Source organism: Zingiber officinale, chromosome 10A (genome assembly GCF_018446385.1).
Source record: "Zingiber officinale cultivar Zhangliang chromosome 10A, Zo_v1.1, whole genome shotgun sequence".
NCBI lineage: Eukaryota > Viridiplantae > Streptophyta > Magnoliopsida > Zingiberales > Zingiberaceae > Zingiber > Zingiber officinale.
In genome coordinates this window covers 96,364,620-96,374,791 of record NC_056004.1, presented here as the reverse complement: position 1 = coordinate 96,374,791, position 10,172 = coordinate 96,364,620, and the positions used below count along the sequence as shown (strand labels likewise).

The 10,172-nt window shown below is 37.8% G+C and overlaps 1 pseudogene; it reads right to left on the bottom strand.

Annotated features, from left to right (window-relative positions):
- Positions 1-8,286: 8,286 nt before the first annotated feature.
- LOC122027606 lies at positions 8,287-9,851 on the bottom strand (annotated as a pseudogene).
- Between the last annotated feature and the right edge of the window lie 321 nt (positions 9,852-10,172).

The following is a 10,172-nucleotide window of genomic DNA, read 5'->3' as shown; positions in this document are numbered from 1 at the left end:
ATGGCCATCACTTCACACTTCATCGATGTTTCATGGAAATTACAAAGTCGCCTTGTCAGGTAAATTTTTTTTTCTTTAACTTTATACTTGCATTTACCATTAATAGTATTACTATTATCATTACAATGTATTATATTTCTTTTTTTACTAGGTTTATATATGTGCCGTGCCCACATACTGCTGAGGTCCTCGCAAATGCACTTGTTGATTGCCTCTTGGATTGGAACTTGGATCGTAAGTTATCTACTTTAACCGTTGATAATTGCACAACTAATGATGCTATGATGGAGCTTATTCTGGACAAGCTTCCTCCGAGTTCACTTATCTTAGATGGAAAATTATTTCACATGCGGTGTTGTGCCCATATTTTGAATTTGGTTGTGAGGGATGGACTAGAATTAATCAGTGATAGCATTGAAACAATTCGTTATAGTGTTGCATTTTGGACAGCAACACCAAAAAGAGATGAAAAATTTGTTGAAACAGCTCGACAATTGAAGGTTCCAAGCACAAAGAAACTAGAACTTGATTGCAAAACACGATGGAACTCTACATATTTAATGCTTAACACTGCATTGGAATATGAAGCTGTGTTTGCTCGTTTGAAACAACGTGAGACTTTATATAAAAGAGTTCCCACACAAGAAGATTGGTCAAAAGTGAGAGATATTTCTTCTAAATTGGAGTTGTTTTTTGATGCCACAGAGTTGTTTTCGGGGACCAAGTATCCCACTATAAATCTTTTCTTCTCAACTATTTGTGATATTAAGTTGGCAATTGGTGATTGGCTTCTCTCGGATGATAATTTGGTGAAAACAATGGCAACAAATATGAAAGTAAAATTTGAAAAGTATTGGGACGTAATGAATTGTTTATTGGCAATTGGGAGTATTTTAGATCCGAGGTACAAGATGAAGACAGTTCAATTCTATTATCCTCTTGTTTATGGTGATATGTCTTCGTATGAGATTGAAAAACTAAAGAAAAAGTTGTGTGACATAGTTGAAGAGTATGAGAAGAAATCCAAACAATCGCAAAAAGTGAAAAATGCACAATCTTCTTCTTCAAGGCCTCCACTTCCTAAGCGTGGTAGTTATGCTGATAAATTTGAGATGTTCATGGATTCTAATACTAGTACTGAACATAAGTCAGACTTGGATTATTATTTAGAAGAGTATCTTTTGCCAAGAACAAGTGAGTTTGATATCTTATGTTGGTGGAAGACAAATGGGATCAAATATCCCATTTTGCATGATATTGCTAAGGATGTGTTGGCCATTCCTGTGACGACCGTTGCTTCCGAATCAACATTCAGTACTAGTGGGAGAGTTTTAAATGCTCACCGTAGTAAACTCCATTCTAAAACTGTCGAGGCTTTGATGTGTGCTCGAGATTGGTTATGGAGTGAAATTCAAGGTTATAAATAGTTTTCAAATGAAATTGTTTCTATTTCTTTATTGCTTTTCATTAAAATATTTGTTATTTATTTTGTCTTATTAGATTCTACAATTGCAAATGCTCAAAAGTTTGACAATGATGCAGATATTGAGGTAAGTTATTTTTATTATTGTATTAAAGTGTTTTAAATTTAATTAATCTTTTTTTCTATATGTCTTATTATTTTGTAGGAGTCGGAGTCATGCTCACACACAGTCACAGACAGCAACTCCATAGAATGTTAGAATTTCTCCCCTTTTTATCAGTTTCATGAATATATTCTGATAACAACTTAATCTCTAAGAGATTGTTCCCTCTTACTTATATAATTCCTGCAAACCAAGCATATCTGATCATTGAAGACATAGATATCTCATGTTTGGTTATATAAGACACTTGGAATTTTATTCTATTGGCTTCATTCAGGAAATAATTCTAATATATTAGAACTTAGAATTGCTTTCTAATTGTTTTTGAGATTATTGCCTAGTATTAATGGATCTAACTAACAAATGCAAATTTTTTATTTTTACTATCTTTAATTCTCTAATACTGATTAATTGTTCTATTCTTTATCAAATCTGCTATTAGTTTTAACTCCATGGCTGCTCTATCATGGTCACAATTTTGAGTGATTAATATTTGCAATATTGTTTACAGGCCTTTAGAGAATGAGAAGGCGAGGAATGAGTCGGAGAGAGCAGTGCAAATGTTTTGGTGATCTTCTTGTCACTCTTTTATTGATACCTGAATTGATTTTCATTCTGCAAATGTTTCAAATCATTCATTAAATCAAACTAGTTGGATTTTTTTTGTTGCCTTCATATGGAATTAATTTGTGAGACTGATTGATTTTGCATAGCAAAGTATTCTTGTTGAACATCAAAAATTTGTGGTAATAGATAGCCTACCTAATATATCATAAGGTATTTGGTATTTAGGTGCATGAAATTATAATGAGTTCCATTTCAAGATGAAGCATAAACTGTATGGTATCACAGAAATATCTGAAAAATGGAATTAGCCAAATCATACAAAATTTCATGAAATTAATCAAATTAATGTTTAGTCTAGGAAGAAGGTATTGATCTGTTGTATGATAGACGGCAACTTAGCTGATAGGACAGGTCAATAATATGATTCATGACAAAAGGTTTAGATCATGATCATTTTCTTCTGTAAGCAATAAGTAGCAAAAAATCATTTAGCAAAAAACCTCAATGTTATAAGAAATTACCTGTTCAATGACTTTCTACAGCATTTTGACTTGAGAGAATCCTGAACTTATGCATTGCCGATAATAAGTTACCAGTAAAATTGTTGCTTCCTAGAATGCTGCATTCAAGCATGCTCAATTAGGAGCTATACAATTTTTTTAAGTAAAAAACAATAGCTGATGTCATATGCATATCATTTACTTACAGTCTTCTGAGAAACAAGATATCTCTAAGATTGGGTGGAAGTAGTCCACTGAATTTATTGTGTCCTAAATCCAGTACCTCCAGCTTTTGTAATTGCCCAATGCTGATAGGAACAACTCCATAAAGGGAATTGTTATGTAAAATTCTACATAATAAGAACACAATGATTCTCAGAACATTAGCTCCTTTGTATATGAGTTACACACAAGGATAGGCTTAAGTTGTATCCTTGTGTGTATCCAATCCTTTGTATATTTGTATCTGGCAAACAACTTCTGGAATAAGTTATTCATAAAGGGATGGATGTTTTTTGCAATTAAATTTTCAGATCCCACTCTTGAAAGCACTACATATTTTATTGGCAAAGAAAAGATTAACGGAGATAGCAGAATTGTCACATCAGTTAAACAATTAACAAGGATTCATAAGTTAGCAATGCTCACAAAGCAGTCAAATGTTTGAGTTTGCAGATATCTGGTGATAATGTACCCACTAGAGAAAGATCCTTCAAGTACCTAGAAAAAAAAATTATAGATAACACTCAACTAGATAAAATTCTAGTTGAATAAGTGCCATATCATTATAAGAAAAAAGGTGGATGCCTTGATTCAATCATAGCACAACAGAAGTGACGAGACGAATATAGGTTCCAGTTAATATGTGAAAAAAAGCACATGGTAGGATAGTGACATGTAATAAAAATTACATATGTTCGTTGAGAATTAATGAATTATCTAATCACCTAAGTAGTTTATATCTCAATTTTATGTGTTTGATATTATCACTCTGCTGGAATAGACTTCACATATAGCATTTATTTTACAGGTCTAGTGGAAACTGGAAACTGGAAACTGATCCTGAAAAAGCATTTACTGGTTTTGCAGAAGTAGTGTGTATAGAACTTGAGAAAGCTGAATGGTAATCACCTGCCACCTGATTTGTTGTATTGATCCCTAAGGCTTGGCAATCAATGCTATGTATTTTGCACCTGATGTATATGCATTGTTTGGACCTTCAGTCCTTCATCGCTTTGTTTATTGATGGTGGATTTTACTCCTTAAATTCTGGAATATTAATCCTTTTTTTGGTAAACATCAATATAATATTTCATTAGCTTTGTTTGACAGATTAAAGAATTTAACTCATATTGATTTGAAAAAGGATGGTATTGTTATATTATTGTAATTGATGTTTGAGAATCTATTGTATTGTTATATTATTTAACTCATGTTGGTTTGAAAAAGGATGGTATTGTTATATTATTGTAATTGATGTTTTGAGAATCTATTGTATTGTTATATTATTTAAAATGAGTTGATATATAATTTTTTTTCTAAAATCGGGGATGGGGCCGGGGGTCGGGGCGGGGATGTGATTCCCCGATAAAAAAAATCGGGGACGGGGGCGGGGATGGGGATTTAATCCCCGTGGGGCTGGGGGCGGGGATTCCCCGATTAGGAAAAATCGGGTATGGGGGCGGGGATGGGGACGGGGATAAAATTCGGGGGCGGGGATGGGAATGGCAAACCCGCCCCCGCCCCGCCCCATTGCCATCCCTATACACAACAATATTTTGTGTTATCATCTACAAAAGTGATGAAGTATTTATTACCACCACGTGTTAGTGTACCTTTTAGGTCGCACACATCAGTGTGGATTAGGTCAAGTGGTTCATTACTTCTTTCAATATGTTGAAAGGATGACCTTGTCATTTTCGCTTCAACACAAATCTCACACTTGTGTTTTGGGTCAAGGTGGAATGTAGGTATACTTTGCATATTAATTAATCTATACAATATATCGTAGTTAACATGTCCTAGTCTACCATGTCACAAACACGAAGACTCAAGCATATAAGTAGAAGAGTTTTCAATTTTATTTATCTTAGGCCTAATCGCCATTATATTGAGCTTAAACAACCCATCAGATACATAGCCCATTCCTACAAACACTTCATTCTTGGAAAATACAACTCCGTCCGACTCAAAGACAATGCGAAAGCTATACTTGCTTAACAGTGATTCGGACACTAGATTTTTTCGAATCTCCGGAACATACATCACATTATTCAGAGTGAGATCCTTGCCCGAGGTCATCTTCAACACCACTTTTCCTTGGTCCATGATATCTGAGGTTGCTGAGTTCCCCATGAACAGTATGTCTTTAGTGACTTCCTCGAAGTTGTGGAGCATCTCCTTGTTGCAACACACATGTATGGTGGCTCTAGGATCGATCCACCATTGTCACAGGTTTGAACCGATCAGGTTTAACTCAGAGACCATAGCACATAGGTCGCCCATTTCTGGTCTCTCGTTCAGGTTGGCCTCTTGCTTCTTCTTCGGCTTTCTGCACTCCGAAGATTTGTGACCCACTTTGTCACAGTTGAAGCACTTCTCAGAGAACTTTTTCTTGCTGATGCCTCCTTTGGGTCCCATCTTGGAAGACTTCGGGTTCTTCTGTTTCGAGCTTTGACCGTGCTCGACCACGTTGGCTTTCATAGTAGCCTGAGAGAACAATTTTCTCTCTGAACTCTTGTTGTCTTCTTTGATGCGAAGTCGAACAATGAGTTCTTCCACATTCATCTCCTTCCGCTTGTGCTTCAGGTAGTTCTTGAAGTCCTTCCAGCTAGGAGGCAACTTCTCAATGATAGAAGCCACCTGGAAGGTTTCACTCAGAACCATCCCTTCTGAGTGGATCTCGTGCAAGATCACCTGAAGCTCCTGGACTTGGCTGATCACCATCTTGGAGTCAACCATCTTATAGTCCAGGAATCGACCCATGATGAACTTCTTTGCCCTTGCATCCTCCGTCTTGCATTTCTTGTCCAGGGACTCCCACAGCTCCATAGCCGTTCTCTTCATGCTATACACAGCGTACATCGAGTCGACAATGCAGTTGATAATGTAGTTTCAGCAAAGGAACTCAGAATGAGTCCATGCCTCCACTGTACTGATGGTTTGCACATCAGCATCCTCAGCATACTTGGGAGGGTCCTCGGTCAAGAACCGAGCCAGATTTAGCATGGTCATGTAGAAGAGCATCTTCTGCTGCCACTTTTTGAAGTTCAGTTCACTGAACTTCTCTAGCTTTTCCCGATGACTGATTGGCACAGTTCCAATCGGGGTGGAGGGGGCCTGCACGTGTTGAGTTGTTACACCTCAACATTTTGTTCCATGGCCATCTCAACAGAATCGAATCTATTTCAAGATTGTTGGATTACAAACAATCTGTTACCGGAGATTTTTCGGGGTATTGGTTGAATTTAAATATATCAAATTTAAATTCACTTATCTATTGAAAAGACCTGAGCGGATGATCTTAGGCTGCCAACAGGGGTTGGTTTCTGCCAAGTGATGAAGGCAGTCTGCACTGTGTTGATCAGGCGGGCGTAGCAGATCAGAAAGGTCGACCGAGCAGTATGGCCGACCAGGCAAAGTCTTTGTCAGATCAGAGAAGCAGGTCGGGCAGACTTTGAGGCTGGTCGGGCAGAGCAGACCGAGCGAGCGAGAGGTAGACAGATCAGGAAGATAGGTCTGTCAGGAGGCAGACTGACCGAGCGAGAGGTAGACCGATCGAAGCAGACATGTCGGGAAAACAGGTCTGTCAGAAGGCAGACCAGGCAGCAGACAGGTCGGGCGGCAGATCAGTCAAAGCAGACAGGAGCCGGTCGGGCGAACAGCTGAGCTCGAGCGGGGGAAAGACCGAGAGGGCAGATCGGCTGAGCGAGCACGTCGGATCGGCCGAGCGAAAGCCGGGTCAACCGAGCGGGAGTCGAGTCGGCCGAGAGGGCAGGTCGGCTGAACAGATGGCGAATTGGGCAAGCAGTTAGGTCGGCTGAACAGATGGCGGATCAGCCAAGCAGTCAGGTCTGCAGAGAGAAGGTCGGGTCCGCCGAGATGATCAATCGAGGTCTGCAAGTCACAGTTTCCTTGAAATAGATTCGCCCCCGCCTCCAGATGTGCTTCGAGACTTACTCGGGTCGTCTGTTTCCCAGGATACAACGGTCTGACCGTGAACTCCACCAAGCACTGGTGGTCACGGCGAACTGAGTGGCACCCGATTGCTATCACGGGGACTCCGCTGAGTAGGAGCTGCACTCGGGTCATCTGTTTCACTGCAACAAAAGATCTAGAAGAGTAGAAGAGTACTAGTTGAGGGCAATTGTGGTTTGGAGAGACTAAGGGGCGGCGAAGGAGGAAAGGTAAGTATTAATATATTGTATATATACATAAATATAGTATTTATTAAATAAAATATAATTATTAATTTATTTTGGAAAGTTAATTTGGTTGGAAAATATTTAAAATTATTAATTAAAATGAATTTTAATCAAAAAGTTATTTGATGGTACTTCTAATTTTTTACTAACTAAATTAAATTTGACTAATAATGTTTAATTTTTTATTTGTGGAATTTAGATTGGACTAATAATTTTTAATTTTTATAGGTGGAAATTAAATTTGATCCGTAATTTCTTTTAGTTTTTATTAGTTTGAAATTTTGTCCATGACGAATCATAGTCAGTCTCAAGCCTAGATAAAAGAAGAGGGCTGTGTTAGGTTGCCAAGCAACGTTAAATTATAATAGATGATCAATGAATGGATCAATTAAAGTATTATGTGCTAATGCTAAGTTGTTCCTCGAAATGAGCGCATTACAGGATCGACTGTAATGTATCGACAAGGACCGCTACATCTCTAAAATAATTATGAAATATTGATTTATGATTTTATTGACAAAAATGTAAGAAGATCTATTTTTATAATTAATTATAATAGTTCTTTTCCGTTTTCACATATTAATAATAATACTAATACTGATTATTAGCAATATGAATATCCAATTTGAACAAAGGGCTGAGATTTTTAATGCTTTACTATTATTTACCACATGAACATTTTTTTTAAATACTTTACTAAAATAATTTTTTTATATAAATTTAGATTTAGGCTCATATCTTTTTATTGAAGTAGTTAATTTAATTTTTTTTTTTTACTTTCAGATTTTAATTATTGTTTATTACGCTTAAAATTAGCTAATGAATTAGAAATATATAAATATAATTGTTTTGACATTGTTAAATACTTTTCAAAATGGGTTTTCTATTAATTTAAGTTTAAGTTTATAGATTTAATTATTTTTCTTTTTTTACATGAATATGGGTTTTTTCCTTTTAGAGAACTTTCTTACAAATAAGATTACTCAAATTATCTATTTCCCTATTTAACTACTATTTTTAGGGATATTTTTTTTTGAAAATAGAAAAATAGATTCAAAGATACTCTTTTAATTAAAAAAATTTACTCTTTAATCATATCCTTAGATTAACTAGACTATGGTAAATTAAAAACCTTTAATTTGTTTTAATTATTACATTTAGTATCATCTCAATATAATAATCAATATATAAAAGTCGTTTCTGATGATCAAAGCAACAAATCATCTCCTCTTATTGTAATACTAGTTGCAGAAACTCCATAACTCAACATGCAAACATTCTTGAACTGAGAAGATATATAAAAGAGAGGTCATCATTCGTTTCATTGGTATTGGCTCGCAAGCTTTCCCTCCTTGACAATGTAGTTTTGAGCTGGAAATTCCTCTCCTTTGAAGTACTTATCGAGTGTGTCTTTCACTCCATCCGCATATCTCAGCTGCACAATTTAGATAATTTAACCATGTTAATTAATCATCAAGTCCAACAAAATTTTCCAAGGAAGAAGAAGCAAATTGAATGTACGTGGCCGAAGAAACTGTCAAGAAAACCTACTTGGCTGTTAATGGTGGTGCCAGATACATGGGGAGTCATTGCGTGGTTTGGCATGTACCGCCATGGATGATCTCTGGGAGCTGGCTGGGGATTCCAAACGTCGCCACTATAACCTGAATGATCAGAGCAAGATGGATGGATTCATTTATTTAGCAATAAAATTAAAAAATTAAATCTTCTGATCTGATTCATTTTTTCAACGGATCGGATAGTTATCATATGAACCTGCAATGTGCCCACTAGAGCAAGCATCTATGACTGCTTGGGTGTCCATGATAGCAGCTCGAGCATTATTCACGATGAGAACTCCCTTCTTCAACTTCCCGATCCTCTCCTTATCAAACATTCCTCTGAAGGAAACAGAGAGAGCATTAATTTCTGGAGTCGTCGATCCAATGTCTGATCAGTCATCGGAAGGAACAAAAAAAAATAAAAATGAGACCTGGTTTTCTCGGTAAGAGGCGTGTTTATGACGACGATGTCACACTTTGGGAGAATTACATCAAGATCTTCCTCAAACTTAGCTCCTGTCTCTTTCTCCAGTTCAGGTGAAATCGTGAGGCGGTCATGGTAAAGCAGATTGCAGTTGAAAGGCTTCAGGCGCTGAAGCAAAAGCTTCCCGATGCGCCCCGCCCCGATAATGCCGACAGTCTTACCCTCAAGATCGTAAGCCCTGTGCGCGATGCCTGCGACGTTCCAGTCACCGTCGATCACCTGACGATAACCAGGCAAGAAGTTCCGGACGAGGATGAGAATTCACATCAATTCATCCTCTGCCACCGAGACAGCATTGCTTCCGCTGATTTCTACTACAGTGATTCCTGCGTCGGCTGCCGCTTTCAGATCGACGTGGTCCGAGCCAACCCCAGCGGTCAGAAGAAGTTGCAGGTTTTTAGCTTTCTTTATCTTCTCCGCGGTCACGTAAACCGGATGGAAGGGAGTCGTGATCAAAACATGCATGTCGTGAATGTGTTTCTCTAACTCTGCCATGAGAAAATAAAGCAGCTAAATTAAATTAGCCCAATATCCGTTCCAATTCGATGACTAACAATCAGAGAAATTAAGCATACGAACCGCAATTTGGGCCTTCTTTGTCATCAGTTACAATGTACTGGTGGCCTTTCGATTCTAGCCAGTCCCGAATGCCCAAGGCGGATTCAGCGCACCCTACAAATTCAGGATTCAGGGAAGCGTACTGGTTGGCCTTGTAGAAAACACCGACGATCTTCTTGCTGTCTGATGAATTAGCCTGCAGTGCACGTACGGTTATGATAAAATATAATCAGATACATGCATGCCATGGTGTTATGGCGGCAAATTAAATAACCCGATCGAGTAGTGGGATTACATGGAGCGTCCTGGAGCCCGTTCCGTCGACTGTGGATGCTGTAGCGCTGAGCGTCGCCATCTTCCTTAATTACCAGTGTAGCAATCGTGTACGAGGATAAGAGATATTGAGCGATGTGACGAAATGTAGCGGAGTGTCAATTTATAGAGAGAAAAAAAAGACAAATAGAAAGATAGAAGAGTACTAGTTGAGGGCA